The sequence below is a fragment of the Amblyomma mixtum genome, chromosome 6 (genome assembly GCF_055824585.1).
Source record: "Amblyomma mixtum isolate Tamu chromosome 6, ASM5582458v1, whole genome shotgun sequence".
NCBI lineage: Eukaryota > Metazoa > Arthropoda > Arachnida > Ixodida > Ixodidae > Amblyomma > Amblyomma mixtum.
This window is the reverse complement of record NC_143017.1, coordinates 18,859,835-18,877,860: the sequence shown is the minus strand read 5'-3', so window position 1 is coordinate 18,877,860 and position 18,026 is coordinate 18,859,835. Positions and strand designations below refer to the sequence as shown.

At 52.1% G+C, this 18,026-nt stretch overlaps 1 protein-coding gene across 1 annotated transcript in view; it reads left to right on the top strand.

Moving 5' to 3' along the window:
* The window catches only part of LOC149338339 (glutamyl aminopeptidase-like), a 62,329-nt gene extending 58,274 nt beyond the window's left edge, over positions 1–4,055 (top strand). Inside the window, exon 15 of the transcript XR_016283436.1 lies at positions 1,013–4,055. The gene's annotated coding sequence lies outside the window, so the exon portion shown is untranslated. The remainder of the gene's footprint in view (positions 1–1,012) is intronic.
* Positions 4,056–18,026: the final 13,971 nt, after the last annotated feature.

Sequence of the window (18,026 nt, the reverse complement as noted above, 5' to 3'; positions counted from 1 at the left end):
CTGTGATATGCCTTGCTTGACATCACTTTACTGAGAATGTGATGACCATAAGAAATGTTTTTCAGAGCCCAGAACGACCATCTTGATTGCTTGGCTATCTTTGATCAGCTGACTTCTCTTAAGCCCTTTTAATTACAGCACACTAGACAGAATATAGCTAGTGTTTTCATCACTTCACAGCTGGTTAGTTTTGTGGTGCATGCTTGTTATTGCCAAGTCAGTTTTGACGACAAAAAATCATTTAGCGAGGCCGTCCTTTGTGAGCCACCTCCACTTCTCAGACTGCTATATAGGTTGTGCAACTGTAATGCTAAAAGTTGGCAGCAGTAACAGCTAGCCTTCTGGCAGTCAATGAAACAAGATTGTGAACATTTTTAACGCGGCTTAATCACCCCAGATGTGTGGTCTTGAAAGCAAGTGTTAGTGTGCAAAAATGACTGGCGGTTTAATATTGTTAAGCAGAAAATATTGTGTGAAACCACGGATTTTTGCAGGTGGACACCGCTGCCACATACTTCAAAGCGTGATTGACGTGTCACTGACCTTCTTTCCTCAAAATCAGTGGAGTCTAAACATGGCGCTGGTTTTGATAAAAGGAAGTGCGCTGCTGATGGAAGTTGGACGATGCTTTGCAGTGCGGAGCACGAGAGAGAGTGCTGCAGTTTAACACGAGGTGTGTTCGGCGAAGAAACAGATAGCCTCCTCGTGGTCTCACGCAGGGGCCTTTGAAGCTGATCTGTTCGTGCCACCGCGGGTTGAACTGCCAGTCGTGGATGTTGCGATTTTTTTTCTGCTTTTTTTTTTCTATGCTCCAAGGTGCACATACAAGATACGATTCTGAAAGGTGCTGAATCTCTGGATTGTGCTTTCACGCTAAAAATGTGCACCAATTATTAGAACCAGCAGGACTCTACTGGTGGCATTTTATGTGTTGAAACTCTTCAGCTCTTGCTGCGCAAGCTAATAGCAAATTAATGTGAGTCATTTTTGGATTCATTGTGCTTTGTTGCAGACTTTTGCAGACTGTACACAAGAGTTGAAGGCATAACAACTTGGCAGCAGCCAGTAATTCAGCTGCATACTACATGTGCAAGGCCTTACACATGCAGTTGTCACTCGGTCTGCAGTCCTGAAGCTCATGGACCTGGTGTTTAATGTTGCCACAGCTTTCACCTCACTCTACGTCCCTTCCAACTCAAATAAAGGCTGGCAGGGATGCAACAATGTATATGGCACATTTCAAGGATGTTGTCTTTAACTCCAACAGACACCATGCCAAAGAAAAGTGAAGTAAACTTGTTGCTTAACTGTCGCAGTAGCGCATTTTCTTCTTGCATTGTCATGGCCTAACATGAGCTGGAGCTCTCTGACGTTACCAGGTGCGAAGCTGCACGTACGGTCCATGTATTTAATAAATATATAGATGATCAGTGTGATTGCTGCAGCAGACCATGCTTTATCGTTAGTGTACCCACAGACGGAGCAGCTACTGCAGCAGACGGGTTCGGACCGTGCAAGCAGGTGGTGTGATCCAGTACAATTACTGCGGGCAACACTGTATCCCGCTCCACCCTCCTGATCCAATCCATCAATCACAATGTGACACCCCGTACCCCCCCTCCTCTCTCCGCCAGCTGTCGCCTCCCACCATCTCTTTGTCTTCCCTCTCCCTCACCTCCGATAGCTGGAGAGGACGATTTTTCTCCACTTTGCCACCTGCCAACCAAGGCTTCATGTCTCGGACGGACAGTCAGTTTTTTTTCAACATGGGAATTCTAAGGAAGGAATAAACATTTTCTGAGATGGAAGAAGGTGGTTGAAGCAAAGCAGCTGGAGTCCGGTCCAAGGTACCAATGGCTCTGGCTGATGCTGTGGAGATGAGCGCCTCTTGTTTTTCCTAGGTGACACTGGTCAGCCGCACCTCCTAGGATGTCTCGTTCCAGCTTCCTTTCCAAGATGGTGACATGTCCGCCATTTTGAATCATGCGCTCATAAGCTGCATCAATCGAGGCACCTCCTACTGCCCCAAGGACGCATTGGGCGGCTTTAGATGGCGTGTTTCATGGGCGCGTATACATGTGGTATAGGCAGAGGTAGGGGTGGGGCTGCACTATGGGCATGCATTCATATATAGTTTTAGGTGGAGGTGGTGTAGATGGTAGAGGTTTGGGAAACTGTGAGTGTGGATCCGGCAGAGCGTGTAGGCATCTGGCGAACAAAAATGTTTGTGAGGAGGGGTTAGATGCATCGATTAATTCTGTGCGGTCTCAAGACGCTTAGAGTAGTGGGTCGAATGGGGGTGCATGTCTGAGCTGTGAGCCCCTGCTCGGTTGGTGTAATCACTAGCAAGGGTGTCAACCTTGATGTTGCCTTCTAGTTCCTGTGTGGGGGCCCAGATGGTGACAGGATCTTGGTGGAGTGTGGTGCCAAAATTGCGGAGGGCAAGTTTGGGGACACTGCCGTTGGTGAAAGCCTGACGCCAACCTGCAAGTCGGTGATGATGTGGGAGCGGCATTGGTTTGTCTTTTGCTTTGATGGTGCGTGCCGTGGTAATAACCCTCCGCCGCAGCTGGGTCAGGTGCCTCAAAGGATGGAGCAAGGTACAGAGACAAGGATCGACCGCCCCGGAAGCGTATTTCCAAGGTAGTGGGTAGGAGGCCATGTACACATATACCACTGTCGTATCGTTGCAGTACTGTCTGCAAAGGTAACGAACTTGGGCCTGACGTCTGGAAGCCTGGAGTTCGTGGTGCCTGTAGCATGGGAGGGGTGGTCACTGTCTGGGTTGCCGCAGCTGAGAACATTGAGTTTCATGACCGCTGCCGCATTTCTTTCGGAGCAAACCTCCAGAGGCTTTGTGAAATTTTCTTTGGGGAAACATGTCGTTTACAAGCTTCCGAAGACCAATCAGCAGTTTTGCAAGCTCCTGGCTTGGGCAAAAGAGCAAGCCTCGATCTTGGTGGGCACTAAGGCCAAGGAGAGGTGTGGTGCCTTTCTGACCCTGCAGTAGTGCAAGGCAGTTCGAGCAAGCAGTGTTTTCACTCACAATTAAATCTCCAACCGTAGCGACACTGGCTTCGTCCGGGTCTGTTATGCGCAGTGTCGATGTTGTGCAGTGATTCTTTAAGTCGTTCACTGCCTTGAGAAACTTGTTACCAGTGGCAGGCATGGTGGGGCTCTGTTGAGTTCAAAGCAGCTGCCTTGCGACGAATGCATGATGTCGAACTCTGAACGTTGCTATGGTCGGAGACAGCAATGATGCCAGTCTTTTGCATTTTTTGAAGTCCGGATATTGTGCGTTTCACATCAAGGATGTCGTTGGTACCGGAACTTTGGCGCAAGAAGCCAAACAGTCACTCGTCATTTTGCGTGTGAGCATGAAGCGGAACTCCTTCGCATTCAGTAAGTGATGAATGCACCTGGTCACAAAGACAATAGCATGGTAAGTTTCCTTGCTAAAAAGCTTCCAGCCGGGCTTTCTTCCTCAGACCTTCTATGTAAGCAAAGAAAAAAACCTCAAGCCATATCTTGGGTCATCTTCCGCCTTCTCTTAATGTCACGCGTACGCTACTTTGTTGGGCTTGTTGTTATTCCTTGCCCAATTAAAGGGTTTGTTAAGGAACTTGTGTACGCCTCAAGCCTGCGGTCCACGGCTAATTAGGCGTGGCCCACAGTCGAATCTCATCTTTCGCACGCGGGATGGAGAAGATTGTTGCTCCTCCCCCTCCAAACTGAGGGAGAGTGCAGTGGTGGGCAGGTTGGCCTGATTACTTATAACTTCGGCGCCAACCAAAGCTCGCGTCACCAAACTTAACCTCAAGTTGCTCACGGACCCGCGGCGTATCCTACCCTATCGGAGAACTCGGTAACCCGTGACACGGGTCCGACCTTTCTCTCGTTAAAAATGCTAGAGATGCTGCCTGGGAGAACTTGGGCGATTCTCTAGATAGCGATCACTGCCTTCTCCGGGTTACACTCGTGCCAAAGGCAGCGCGCAAAAATGGGGTCAGGCCAAGCTGACCGATTGGCGCAAACTCCGAAATCACGCTCTTCCTCTCATGCTTTTTTCTGGCGGCTACGCAGAGTGGGCTAACCACCTAACCACATATACACAACATTCAGAAATCACGCGTCAATACACTACAGCCCACCAAAGAAATCCCTGCAGTGGACACTCACCTGCATTTGTGGGAGGCATGCCCAGCTTAACTTTATAAATGGCGGAAAAAGCAGGAGACAATCTCAAACTACATGCCCGCATAGCCCGACTCGTAGATCTAGCAGGCTGCAGCGCATGCTGCCCAGCTCTCTGATTCAAATTGGATAGCATGCTGCGACGCCGCAGCTCTTAGATGAGCTCGAAGGGGACATAGCATCTCTTTCGTAGTCTCATCGACCCTTCTCAAACGAGAGGCAAACGCATCTCCAGTGGGCTCATGCACGGGTACCGAGGTAAGACGGCGCAATTTGCGGAGACTCTGTGCGACAGATATCTCTGTCATATGGAGGACCCGACTGGGCCCGAGTACACATACTCTGGTAAGCCTAATAACTCGAGACGCCTTTTGAGTTGCATGGCCTTAGGGCGGCCTCAGCTAAAACGTGCCGGGGTACGGCTCTGGGATAGGACCGGGAAGGCTGTGAGGGAAGGCCGTGATGGACAACCTGGGGCCCATACCACTGACCTCGTGTGGGGGCGAGGTTATGGGGACGATGGTATGGGATCGCCTCTCCCCATACTTGGAGGGCCAGCTTCTTTACAGTTACCATACGTTCGGGTTTCGTCTGCACAGAACGTCCTCCAGCTGCACATATATACAACCCACAACTATGCACACAATCTATCCTTGCCCTTGATTAAAGGGGGCTTTCAACAATGTTAAATACGGTAGGATCCTGCCAACTTGAGTAACCGATTGCGTGGTCTAGGGCATACAAGTAAGAGATTTCCTAAGTGCCAGGCGGATTGAGGACGAGGAGTATGGCCCTTACACGTGATTTTAACACGGGGTACACCTCAGGGAGTGGTGTTATCATCCTTCTGAACATAGCTATGATGCACCTCGCCCGCCTTCAGCAGGCCGGTTCCATAGTTGATGCGTATTCTATCGACTGTGGCCCCCAATGTGCCCCAGCTGAATCAGAGCTTCTGCATGTCAGAGCGAACCCAAAGGATAGGACAGCAATACACAAATCTCTGTCAGGAGGTCCTATTAGAGAGGTGGAGGAGCTCTGGATTCTGGGCCTGTTCATTCACCGCGAACTCAGACCGGAATCGACTATTGCGCAAGTCAAGAAAGTGGGCGAACAGGTAGGGCGTATTATCCACTTCGTTTCCAACAACCAGTATGGTCTGCGGGGCAGGGATATGCTTCGACTCGTCCATGCCTTCGTTACTAGCCGGATACTCTACGCCGGGCCATACCTTCGCACTACTAAGCAAGAAGGCGAGCGAATAGACGCCACCATCCGAAAGGACCCTAGATCTCCCGGCTACCTCTTACGCTAATATCAAGGCGTTGGGGACTGGTGCCTCGCGCGATTTCTGGTAGGAGTTGAGCTCAACTCCTACCAGAAATCGCGCGAGGTCCATCTCGTGAACCCTTACTCGCGGCTATGCAGACGGCCTCCGGGTGCTGCCTGCTCAACCGTATCCACATCCGACACGACTGCACTGCAGAGGAGGCGGAGCGTATCCCAGAACTGTGGCGCCATATGCTCTGGGTCTCCGTTCCCCCGTAACATGGACGCTGACACGCACGAAAGCATACGACAAACGCGGGCTCGGGCGCTTGAGAGACAACACGTCTCCCGACCCGGTGTATATTGCCGCAACGCATGACTGGCGCCGCCTAGTAGTCACGCTCAGGAGGCTGGCACGCGCTCTCACGGCCGGTCTCGAGGGGGGCGCGCTCGCCCCCCTCGAGTCCGGCCGTGGCGTTCTTCTTCGCCCGAGAGCTCGCTCGCTAGTCGGTTCGCCGGCCGGGCCGTTTCCGCTGGCGCTTGGACGTTGTGGCAAATATAACCCTGCGTATACCTGCTTCTGTGACATTTTGGTGGAGCTGGGTACATCCCATGTCCGAAGAGCTTTTGGGTGCCTCCGAAGCCCCGCTACACACCGTGGACACACCTGTGCACAAGGCCAGCCGCCGCTTGAGAGGCTTAGCCCCCGAGTGTGGTCCCCTTCTTTCCTTACCGCGAACCATGACGACTACAGAGGCAAGCCAGCCCATTCACCTTCCAGTGAGTGCCCAGCCGCTGTTCTTCCATGCTCCGCGTATGCCCACGCCGTTCCATGGATGGCGACAAATTTGAGGATGTTGAGGACTGGTTGACCAACTACGACCGGATCGCTGCGTTTAATGTGTGGGACGAGGAACGAAAGTTGCGGAACATTTATTTTTCACTTGAAGACGCCGCCAAGATGTGATTCGAAAACCACGAGACTACCATCACCACGTGGCAAGATTGCCGGCAAAAGCTGCTCAGCACATTCGGTAACGACGCAAGAAAAGAGATGGCTGAACTTGCTCTGCAGTCCCGAGCGCAGCGGCCCAATGAGAGCGTCGCCATGTTCGTAGAAGAAATGACTCGGCTTTTCAACCGCGCGGATCCGTCCATGTTGGACGCAAAGAAGGCACGTGCGCCATCTTATGCGTGGCGTTAAAGAACATATCTTCGTCGGCCTTCTACGTGACCCTCCATGTACTGTGACTGATTTTAAGGAGGCGACAAGCATGGAGCGTGCCCTACAACAGCGATTCGTACAATTTGATCGCTCTGCGAACATCACTGCTGCGGACTTCCGCTTGCCGATGAACGGCAACGAGAGTGGCGCCCTTCGCGAGCGTGTCCGAAGCATCGTACGTGAAGAACTGCAAAAGCTGCCCTTTCTCGAGCAACACCCGCGTTTTGGAGGCATCTCGGATGTTATACGTGAAGAGCTCCGGCAAGCAGTGCCATCAATGCCATCCCCCCAGCCGCCTGCGCCGCACGTCATGTCCTACAGCGACGTGTTGCGTGCCCCTGCGCCAGCACCGCCGGCACCCTACAGGCCCGCTCCTCTCGTCCGTCCTGTTTCGTGCCTGTCTATTCTAGGATGACTCAATTAACTGAGGACTTCTTTTAGATGGGGATTATTGAAAGTTTATTACAGTCTGGGCTACATAGGTCTGATTAGGAGGAATACATGGCTGGGTCTGCTGCGTAGCTGTTCAAGTGGGGACGCCGTGGAATCCGAGTCGTCTGCCACTTGTATATAAGAGGGTGAGGAGGACGGTGGCCGTCGGGCCCGTGCGCTCGGCGGCTCGGCGCATCGCCTGCGGGGGTGGCTGGCTGCTTCTCCGACAGCGGAGGAAGCGGAGGGTGCGTTGCCGGTACAGCTGGCGCCATCTACAAGAGCGTCTTGTAACATCCTCCCTTTTTAGAGCGCAGCTCTTTGGCGTCCGTTCCTGGGTTTCGCGTCGGCGTCAGCCTCGTAACCAGCTCCGCCCCCCTTTCATCCGCAGCTGGGGTTGACTCACTATCGGCGTCAGCGGCATCAGTCAGTCGCTGCTATCTCTTCCCTCCTCCCTTTATCGTGTTGTCCGCTTGCTGCGCGCGCTTCTGCCCCCATCGTTTGCCGCTGGGTGTACACGCCGCCCCCCTCCCCCCTCTTCCTGCGAGTCTCCGGTTGTCAAAGCGCCGGCTCGAACTTAATTCCTTTCTTCGCTCCTCCTCCAATGCAACCCCTGTGTGGTGGCAATCAGAGAGCCAGATCGGTGGCGGCGGATCTGTATATGTGCACCGCCCGAGCCGAAATTGCCGCTGCCGTTCGCCACTGCGAAATTATCTGCCAGTTCTTTCTGAGCCATGAGCGAGACGACCGATGGAAGTCCTCTGTCTGCTAAAAAAAAAATTCTGTGATAGCGCATACATGTGTTGCTCGATTTCTTTGCCTCAATCTATCGAAAAGGTGAAACAGCTTATTTGCTGCGCTCAAATTTCACATTAGGAAGTAACGTAATCGTCGGTAATTTTTTTGTAGCTTGCTGTCATCCAACCAGGTAATCGTGAAGTCGCTTTGGGAGCATTCTTGTTCTTTGAGGTCGTGCCGGCGTGCGAGTCACATCAGGGCGCTGCTGGGTTTGTTGCTGTTCAGTGTCATTGGTTTGGTTGTCTCCCGTTTCAGCATTTCCTTCTTCGGACTCAAGCTCTCTCTGTTCTTGTTCCTTGTTGCTGGTTGCACTCTTTGGTGGGCTTCTTATAAACACGCGGTTCCTTCTCAGAACGCTGTCTCCCACGTTGACTTCATATGATCTGTCATCAACTCTTTTTGTCACGGTTCCTTTAGACCATGGTCCGTTTCTAATCGGTCGGACAGTCACATCTTGTCCTTCTTTCAGTGTTGGCAGGTCCTTGGCATGTTTGTCATGATAAAAGATAGTTCGTTGTCTTCTTGCCTGCCTGGATGCCGGTCACGTTTATCGTTTCGGGTTCAAGCAGCTTTGCTGTGGTCGGCAGTGTCGTTCTGGTGCGGCGACCCATGAGCAGTTGTGCCGGGCTGGCGTTTAATCCTTGCAGGGGTGTATTTCGAAAATCTAGGAATGCCAATTGCGGTTCTGACTTGCTTTCTTCCGCTTTTTTCAATAGCATTTTTGCCGTTTTTACCGCTGATTCGGCCATTCCATTCGAACGTGGATAACCTGGACTTGACGTTTTGTGTTCGAAGTTCCAGCTTTTAGCAAACCTCTCGAACTCCTCGCTCGCAAACTGGGGTCCGTTGTCGCTCACCAGAATTCTTGGAATCCCGTATCTAGCAAAGTGAGCTTTCAACTTTAGGATCACTTGGGTTGAATGTTGTCGTCTTCAGCTGATCTACTTCCCGAAAGTTGCTGAGATAGTCGACTGTAACGAGAAAGTTTTTCCCCTTATACTCGAAGATGTCGCATCCGACTCTTTCCCACGGATAACTCGGTTCCGGATGAGGGATGAGTGTCTCTCGTTGTTGGGAATGCGCATGCTTCTGACACACTTCGCACCTTGCGATGTATAATCCTTCAGTTCTGTGTTCATCCTGGGCCAGAATACTCGCGTGCACGCCGAAGACAGCTCTCAATTCCCATGTGCGATGCGTGAAGTTTCTCTTTGATCTCACGGCGCAGAGACAATGGGATGAGCAGTCGTAATCCCTTGTAGATGAGGTCCTCCTCCACTGTGAGTTCATCTCTGAATGGGTAGTAGACACGCATGTCTCGCGGCACTTGGTGCTTTTCTTGTGGCCATCCTGACAATATGATTGACTTAAGCTTTTGCAGGAAGTCATCTTTCTCCGTCGCTTTGCGGATTTTTTCCAGGGTTTCCTTGCGCACTGGCAGGTAGTTCACAACGTTGATGCTAATTCTAGTTCACTTTCACTGTCGCGGTTGGGAAGGAATGCCCTCGACATCGTGTCAGCTAGAAGTAGTTCTTTCCCTGGTCTGTGCTCGATGTTGATGTTATACCTTTGCGTTTGCAGTATCATACCTTGCAGTCGTCTTGGCACTTGATCGAGTCTTTTTTTCATGATGGACTGAAGAGGTTTGTGATCACTGATGATCGTTGTAGCTGTTCCGAAGGTGTACTGATGGAATTTCTGCAATGCAAATACGATCGCTAGCATTTTCTTCTCGATCTGGGCATAGCGACTTTCTGTCGGTGTTAGTGCTCTGCTGGCGAAAGATACAGGTTTTCCTTCTTGGATGAGAGCTGCTCCAAGTCCGAGGTCGCTGGCGTCACATTGTATTTCAACTGGCTTTCGCGTGTCGAAGTATGCTAGAATAGGAGCTCTTGCCACTGCATCTTTTGCCTTCTGGAACGCTTGTTCTTGTTCTTCTCCCCAGTGCCACGGTGTGTCTTTCACTGTGAGCTTCCTCAATGGTTCTAACACTCGTGAAATTCCGGGCAGGAATCTGGACAGGTAATTGATCATTCCGCAAAACCGCTGTACGCCTTGGACATCAGTTGGTCGAGGCATTTCTTGAATTGCCTTTGTTTTCTCTGGATCCACTTTCAGTCCTTCTTTTGTCAGCACGTGTCCCATGAAGACTGTTGTGCTCATGCGAAGTTGCGTCTTGTACTTGTTCAGACGTATTCCAGTCTGTCTGCATCTCTGCATTAGGTTTTCGAGCTTTCTGTCGTGATCTTCAAGAGCATCCTTTTCAGTTTCTCCAACTCCATAGACGAGGATGTCGTCTGCTATGCACAGAACTCCGTTTAGTCCTTCAAGTGCCATTTGCAGTCTCTTCTGAAATATTTCACTGCTGACCGCTAACCCAAATGGTAGGCGCAGCCATCGATATCGGCCGTTGGGCGTTTTAAATGTGGTCTTTAGACTTGACTCTTCATCGAGGCAGCATTGCCAGTACCCTTCTCGTAGGTCTAGTTTTGAAAAGATCTTGGCTTTTGCAAGCTCTGGCAAGACGTCGTCGAGAATGGGCAATGTGTGGCGCTCTCGTTCTAACGCTTCATTTAGCGCTTGTGGGTCAATGCACACTCTCATGTCGCCATTTTTCTTCACCGCCACGACCATTCGGCTCACCCACTCGGTTGGCTCAGTGACACTTTTGATTACTCCTCTTCTCTCCATGCTTTGCAAGGTTTCTTCAAGCTGTGGTTTTATGCTGACAGGCACTCTGCAGCTTGTTATCGCTTTCTGGACTGCATCCTGTTTTGTTACCAGATGTACTGTTCCCGGAAGCGTCCCTAGTGCTTCTCCAAAGACGTCTGGGAATTTTTCCACTATGCGCTTTGTGAAGTCTTCCTCTGGAGCGTTAACTGTAGCTACCAGATCACAATCGATTGTTATGAGACCCATGGTTTCTGCTGTCTTCCTTCCAATGAGAGGTGTGAGCTCATCAGCAACAACTACGAATTCCAGGACATGCTTTCCATTTTTGGCAGTGACCTCAAGCTGGGCTTTGCCTTTGGAGTAAACTTTGCTTCCGTTCCATGTCCGCAGTGTCGTTGCGCTCGCTCTCAGCTGCTGTGGCTGGACGTTTTCGGCTGTAATCACATCAACTGCCGCTCCACTGTCTACTTGAAACTTTACTTTGTTTCCGTTCACTTCCAAGAGCGTGTAGATTGAGCTGGGCTTTTCGCTCTTAACTGCCAAAATGTCCCCTTCGTCGCTATGGACCTCCAGACTAGCCACTGCCCTGCTGCCTTTGCACACTGCTGCGAAGTGGTTTCGCTTTCTGCACTTAACGCACACTTGTTTCCAAGCTGGGCAGGCTGTTCTTTTGCGTTCGTGGCTCCTTCCGCAGTACTTGCATTTCGGAAGATTCGCCATCAACGGAGGTTTCCTTTCTTCTTTTAGACTTTTACTGGCATAGTTGCGACGGTGCTGCTTTTTCACAGTGTGAACTTCGCTGTTGCTTGCAGCTGATCCCTCTTTAAATGCTTTCATTTGCTGTTTTGTAGCCTCATGAGCAAGACACACTTTGACAACTCTCTCGAGGGTTGGGTCATCGAGCTTTAGAATGTCCGCTCGCGCTCTCTCGTCGTAAATTCCACAGACGATCTGGTCGCGGATCAATTTGTCTTGTTCGTTCCCGAACCCGCAGTCGCGCGCTTTCAATTTCAGGTCGGTCAGAAAGTCATCGAACTGCTCTTCCTGTTGCTGCATTCGTGAGCGGAAGACGTATCGCGAGTACAGTTCGTTATGCTTCGGTAAGAAATGCGCATCGAGAAGGCTTATCACATGCGTGTAGTCAAATTCTGGGTGTGGTCTTGCTCCTGTTGGTTTCCCGAAGTCCAAAGTGTTATATATGTCAAGAAGCGTGGAGCCTCCGACGGTCAAAAGAAGTGCTACTTGCCGGTTGGACGGTGCTTTCGCTGTGTTGGTTGCTTTGAGGTACAGCGTGAAGCTCTGCTTGAAGGCTCTCCATTGTTCCGCTGCGTTGCCAATGGTTTCGAATTTCGCAGGTGGTGGAATCTTCTCCATGTTGAGGCGTTGGCGTTAATTTTACACCTATGACACCATGTTTCGTGCCTGTCTATTCTAGGATGACTCAATTAACTGAGGACTTCTTTTAGATGGGGATTATTGAAAGTTTATTACAGTCTGGGCTACATAGGTCTGATTAGGAGGAATACATGGCTGGGTCTGCTGCGTAGCTGTTCAAGTGGGGACGCCGTGGAATCCGAGTCGTCTGCCACTTGTATATAAGAGGGTGAGGAGGACGCTGGCCGTCGGGCCCGTGCGCTCGGCGGCTCGGCGCATCGCCTGCGGGGGTGGCTGGCTGCTTCTCCGACAGCGGAGGAAGCGGAGGGTGCGTTGCCGGTACAGCTGCTGGCGCCATCTACAAGAGCGTCTTGTAACACGTCCTGCACCCCGACATCCAGCTCCGGCTGATGCGCCCGACACTCGACCGCCCGTTCGCAAAGCACACGTGTGGCGTACGCCGAACAATCTACCTCTGTGCTTCCACTGCGGCGAAGCCGGACACGTACTGCGCCACTGTCCATACCGTCAGATGGGCTTGCAACGAGCATTGCTGCGAGGACGTACCCGCGCCGAGCACACCAATGGCGGTTGCTACCACGGGCCCAATGATAGAATAGTCGGAGACAGCGGCAGTGGTGATGCCCAAAGGCACCTGGCCTACTGTGTTCAGGTCGGCTGCCACTAGGCGACGGACGTCGTGCCGGAGCTAGAGCTTCCACCTCCCCAACCTGGGCAGGCAGTCGGGCCTCGCATGCGTCCGGCCGCTGAGAGAGGAGGCGCTCAGCACCGACGTCCAGCTGCTGGGGAGGACCGAGCGCCTAGGCCTAGCGGCACCGGCCGCTGCGTTGTCGGCGCCATCGGCTGGTGGTGGACTCCGGTCGTCCGCCGCATCGGGTGCTTGGCTCTTATAGCGGGTGAGCAGCATGATCCCACCGCTGCCACCAAGAAGGGTTACGATGTGGGATTGGCACGAACTCGTGTTGTTGTTGTTGCCTTAGTGACATGGCACATACCCCCGACGGGAGACAGGCCAGGGTTCAGGGAGAAGAACCAAAAGAATCCAGTAATATGCGTTGTGGGGCTAGTTGGTTCATACTCAGATTTATTTTATGCGCACAGAAAGACGACACAAGAAGACAAGGTAGACAGGACGGAGCGCAACTTGGGAAGGATGTGGCGAAACACTCAAAAAAGGGCCCACTGTAGAAGAAAGGTAATCCAGTAATATGCGTTGTGGGGCTAGTTGGTTCATACTCAGATTTCTTTTATGCGCACGTAAAGAAATCTGAGAACCAAAAGAAGATGGTGCCAATGTAATGGTTTGGCTTTGGGTAATAAATCAGAGTAATTAAAGTGGAAATTAGAAAACAAAAAATACAAACGGGAGAGAAGATCACAGAATTGAATACATGAACCCGCCGCGGTGGCACAGTGGTTACGGCGCTCGGCTGCTGACCCGAAAGACGCGGGTTCGATCCCGGCCGCGGCGGCTTAATTTCTTGAAGGCGAAATTCTAGAGGCTGTTGCGACCCGGGTAGCATGGCCGGGGACCGGTGATTGGACGAGGAGTATGGGAGACTGGGTTTAGAGGAAGGTAACGAAAAGCTTTATACACTTATTTACATTATTTACATAGAGCGGGACTGAGAATGGCTCTCAGTGGAAGGGGAAAGTCTTCGTCAACCGTAGTCGACTCGAGCTAGCAGGCTTCTCTCGGCCACACTCACGGCCGAGTTAAATATCGTTCGGATTCCCCAGATCCCTGGCTGGGGAATAATGTTCGACGAGCACTGTCCAATTGGATGGACCGAAGGGGATGTTCCCACGGCACGGCAGGTGCGGGATGTTCCCCTCTCTCGCAGCTGGGTCGATGGGAAAGGGGAGATGCTGACTCATCCAGCCCGGCTGGAAAGGAATTTCCTGCAGTCTTCCAGCAGGTGAATGAACTTGCTTCCCCGCGGAATGTCCAGAACACGAGTCGAGTCGGGAACACAGAAGTCTTCCGCCAGCGTGACCGGCGCCGCCACGTCGCCTCCGCATCCACGGTGGTTGCTCGGACAATAGCTCCTGGGCATCGCCTGCCTTCGTCGCCGCTGCCAGTCACCTGCACTCCGCTTCCGCTCAAGGAATTTCGCTGGGGTTACTGCTGACAATGGCCCTTGACATTCCTGCTGCTGACATTCCAAGCACCCCACTTCACCACCGCCGTCGCGAGGTTGTCGGCCTCGTCGATTGTTCACGATTGCTGCTTGATCGGGCCCACGTGGTTAGAAGTACGGTCACAACAGCTCGTCCGCCGCCAGGTAGAGGCCTCGAAAGGGGCTACAGCTCCTCGCTGTCCTCTGAAGAGGCCGCATCAGCCAGGCAGGTCCTCTGTTTCCTGGGTGATCCAAGGGTCGGTGTCTGCAGGCCAAGGGTCTCAGGTAGAGCATTAGTGGTCAAATCTGCACAATGCCCCCACCCCGGCAAGGCAAGAGCACCACCCTTCTCCCGAGCCGTGCCAGGCAAAACAAAGAACAAGGCCTCAAGCTGTGCTGCTCAATTTACTCCCCTTTTTGGCTCCCCCCCCTCAGGCGGTCTGGTTGGGTGAGCTGCGGACGGGACCTATGCGGGCGATTCACTGGCACCGCATGTTTCAATTTTGAATCAGGTTTTGTTCTGGAGAAATTACAGCTGCCGTTGCGATTCACAGACCAACGGCTCCGATAGATCAGACGAAGAGATAGTAGAGCTCCACTACTGCTCACGTAATCTCAAGCGCTAATCTATACATAACACACAAAATCCACACACTGCAACTATCCATTCCAAAACCTCCAATGGTGTCACACCAAAAAAAAAAAAGAAACTCTTTTACGCAGAGAATCAACAAGCGTCTTTAAGCTACATCATTACGGCTAGAAAACACGAAGTACAAAATCCCGCACAGGCATAAAAGCTCAACACTTCGTGTCCGTTTTTCTGCCGTACATGAATAAAAAAACAAACATCAAATACAAGACGCATGTATTCTTGGAATACACCTACTTCAGTCGCGCCCGGCGTGGTCGGGCTGCCGTTCTACCAGCTACTGTTTTCAAAAAGCTGCGGGGCTGATTAGTTCCGTCTCTTTGCGACTGGTATGCAAAGCCCGGGCAGCGCTGAAAAAGCTTTACACGAGAGAGGCGCTTCCCCGTCTCCCGGTTCCCTGCATGTCTCGTCTCTGTCTGACCCGCGCGCGCTCTACGGCGTCCTTTTGTCTGGCGGCCGCGCGCTTCTTTCTTCAGCCAGGAGCAGGTGTCACATGTCTCCTGACAAACCTTGGTGCGGTCCAACAATGGAGCAAGTGGCTTACGCCCTGCATGCTGCGGCCCCCTCCGACTTGCGGGTCTTCTGTGGCGCTGTTTTGTGCGGCGGCCTTGCACCCTTCTCCCCAGCACGCCACCCGCGTTACATGCCTTCACGCGTAGCCGTTTTCCGGAAATTTCGCCGATTGACTTTCTTTTTCGGTCAAAATTTCTCGTGTTGCAAACAAGTGCTAAGCTGCCGGCTCTCGCCTTAGTTGAGCCATCAATTCTCAAAGGCTCATCGTTTCCGCCATTTTTCTTGCGCAGCAAAGCCACTTGATCTTTGCTCAGAGTGTCAGCGACGGCTCATCTGAACAACCGCTCGCTCCCGTGATATCCGCTGAACACGATGGTTCGCTCTCCTGCGGTATGCACCTAGCCGCTGCGACATTACTTACACTGAGCTGCTCTTTGTCGGGTGTTCGGTCGCGAGCGGCTGTCGTTCCCTCATCCTTGAGATGACCTTTCTTTTGATGCAGCGCTGATGCGCATTCCTCGCTAACAATCGATCTTTCAGCTGTCGCTTTCACCGCATGACTGCTTTCTGGTATTGCGGTGCCGTCACTTGTTAAGGTGCCGGCCCTCGCCGCAGCGCGTCAAAAGCCAACACAGCAATTCCCGGAGGCTCGTCGCGTGCGGAATTTTCCTCGCGTAGGGAAACCACCTGAGCCCTACTGTCAGTGCTAGGTAACGACCTCTCTGAAAATTCGCACGCCTCAGCGATTTTGTCTGAGCTCGGTGCTTTACTGTCTGGCGTTCTGTCGCGGGCCGCTGCGACTCTGTCGTCATCTACCTTCAAAGAACCTTTCTCGGGTGTCTCACCAGGTGTATTCAGATGAGATTTTTCGCATTCTATCTGACCCTGAGCTGCCTCTGCCTCGTCCTTCCCTTTCAAATCGGCATGGCTCTGAGGGTTCGATATTGCCCTGTGACACAATTCTTGGTTGCCAGCGTGTTCAAACAAATCATCGCCAGTGCCTTTGTTATGGTGCAGCGCCGATGCGCATTCCTCGCTTACAATCGATCTTTCACCTGTCGCTTTCAGTGCGCGACTGCTTTCTGGGGGGATACATTTCGGCGCCGCGCCTACACCTATCTGGGTTGCAATAGCGATATGTGTGGCAACGCACTTTTCCGCTAACGCTGTGCTGTGGCCTGGCGCTTCAGCGCCGCTGTCAGGTGACCCAAGGCAGCCACGCTCTGTGCCGCAGATTATCGCCTCCACTTCCTGACTGCCACTGTTTGCTAAGTGCACCGGCGGAGGACCTTCTCTGGTTTTGTCATTTCGTTGACATAAAACCTCCCTGCAGCCTATCTGGCGCGGAACCTCTGCCCTTAAATCATCTGTCGCAGTTTGTGCTGAACTGGCAGTTCTTCCTGGGCTTGAACCTGCCCTGTCACTGCTCTTCTGAGCAACTATTTTGTGCTTAGCTGACAAAGCGGGGCTCGTTGGCTGGTCGCTGACGCACTGATGGGAGCGCTGCCCGCTGCCATCACTTCGGCCTTTTGACTCGGTCTCTACACGAATTCTGAAGTATCGGAAGAGGGCACTTTTCGCCTTGTCGTAGTTGCGGGCATCCTCATCGGACAGTCGCGCTAATACGGCACTGACCTCGCAAGGGAGGATAGCCAGCAACATCAATGACCATTCGCCCTGATCTAGCTCCTCTTCCGTACAGACTCGCTCAAAATTCTCGAGGAAAGTTCTGAAGCTCTCGCCTCTTTGAAAAGTCCTCAAACGATCTCGAGCCCTTCGCCATTTGTGAAGCCTTCGCGTTTCTCGCTCCGCTTTTGCTGCTTCTGCCCGAACTTCAGCTAGCTTCACCTCGAGTTGCTTCATTTCTCGCTCCACCTCTTTTTTCCTCTTTTGTTCCGCTAATTCCAACTCCTCTTTTCTTCTTCGTTCCGCTAGTTCCATTTCCTCTTTTCTTCTTCGTTTCTGCAATTCCAATTCCTCTTTTCTTTTCTTTTCTCTTCTTTTCGCTTTTGTTCCTCCAATTCCAGTTCCTCCCAGTGCTCCACTATCTCCTCATCCTCAAAACCGAGGGCCTCTATCGCACTGACAACCTGCAATTTCTTCATATTATTCCCACAATCAATCCCTAATTCCCCACATAAGGAGATCAGGTCCATCTTACGCAGCTTTCGCCAGTCCATGACTGCCCTTAAATGCTCGGTAACAATGTGATCGCAAGTCTCTCAAGGATGGTGCAGCGCAAGGTTCCAATCCGAACAGGCTACTGCAACCAACTTACACTACCAGGAAGAGCAGCACAAATGCTAAGCCTGGCAATAATCAAGGAGAGAAGGCAGTACACTCACCAAAACCGGAGCACGGACACCACGCAGACGATTCCACCGCTGCCAACCAGTTGTTGCGACCCGGGTAGCATGGCCGGGGACCGGTGATGGGACGAGGAGTATGGGAGACTGGGTTCGGAGGAAAGGTAACGAAAAAAACTTTATACACTTATTTACATTATTTACATAGAGCGGGACTGAGAATGGCTCTCAGTGGAAGGGGAACGTCTTCGTCAACCATAGTCGACTGGAGCTAGCAGGCTTCTCTCGGCCACACTCACGGCCGAGTTAAATATCGTTCGGATTCCCCAGATCCCTGGCTGGGGAATAATGTTCGACGAGCACTGTCCAATCGGATGGACCGAAGGGGATGTTCCCACGGCACGGCAGGTGCGGGATGTTCCCCTCTCTCGCAGCTGGGTCGATGGGAAAGG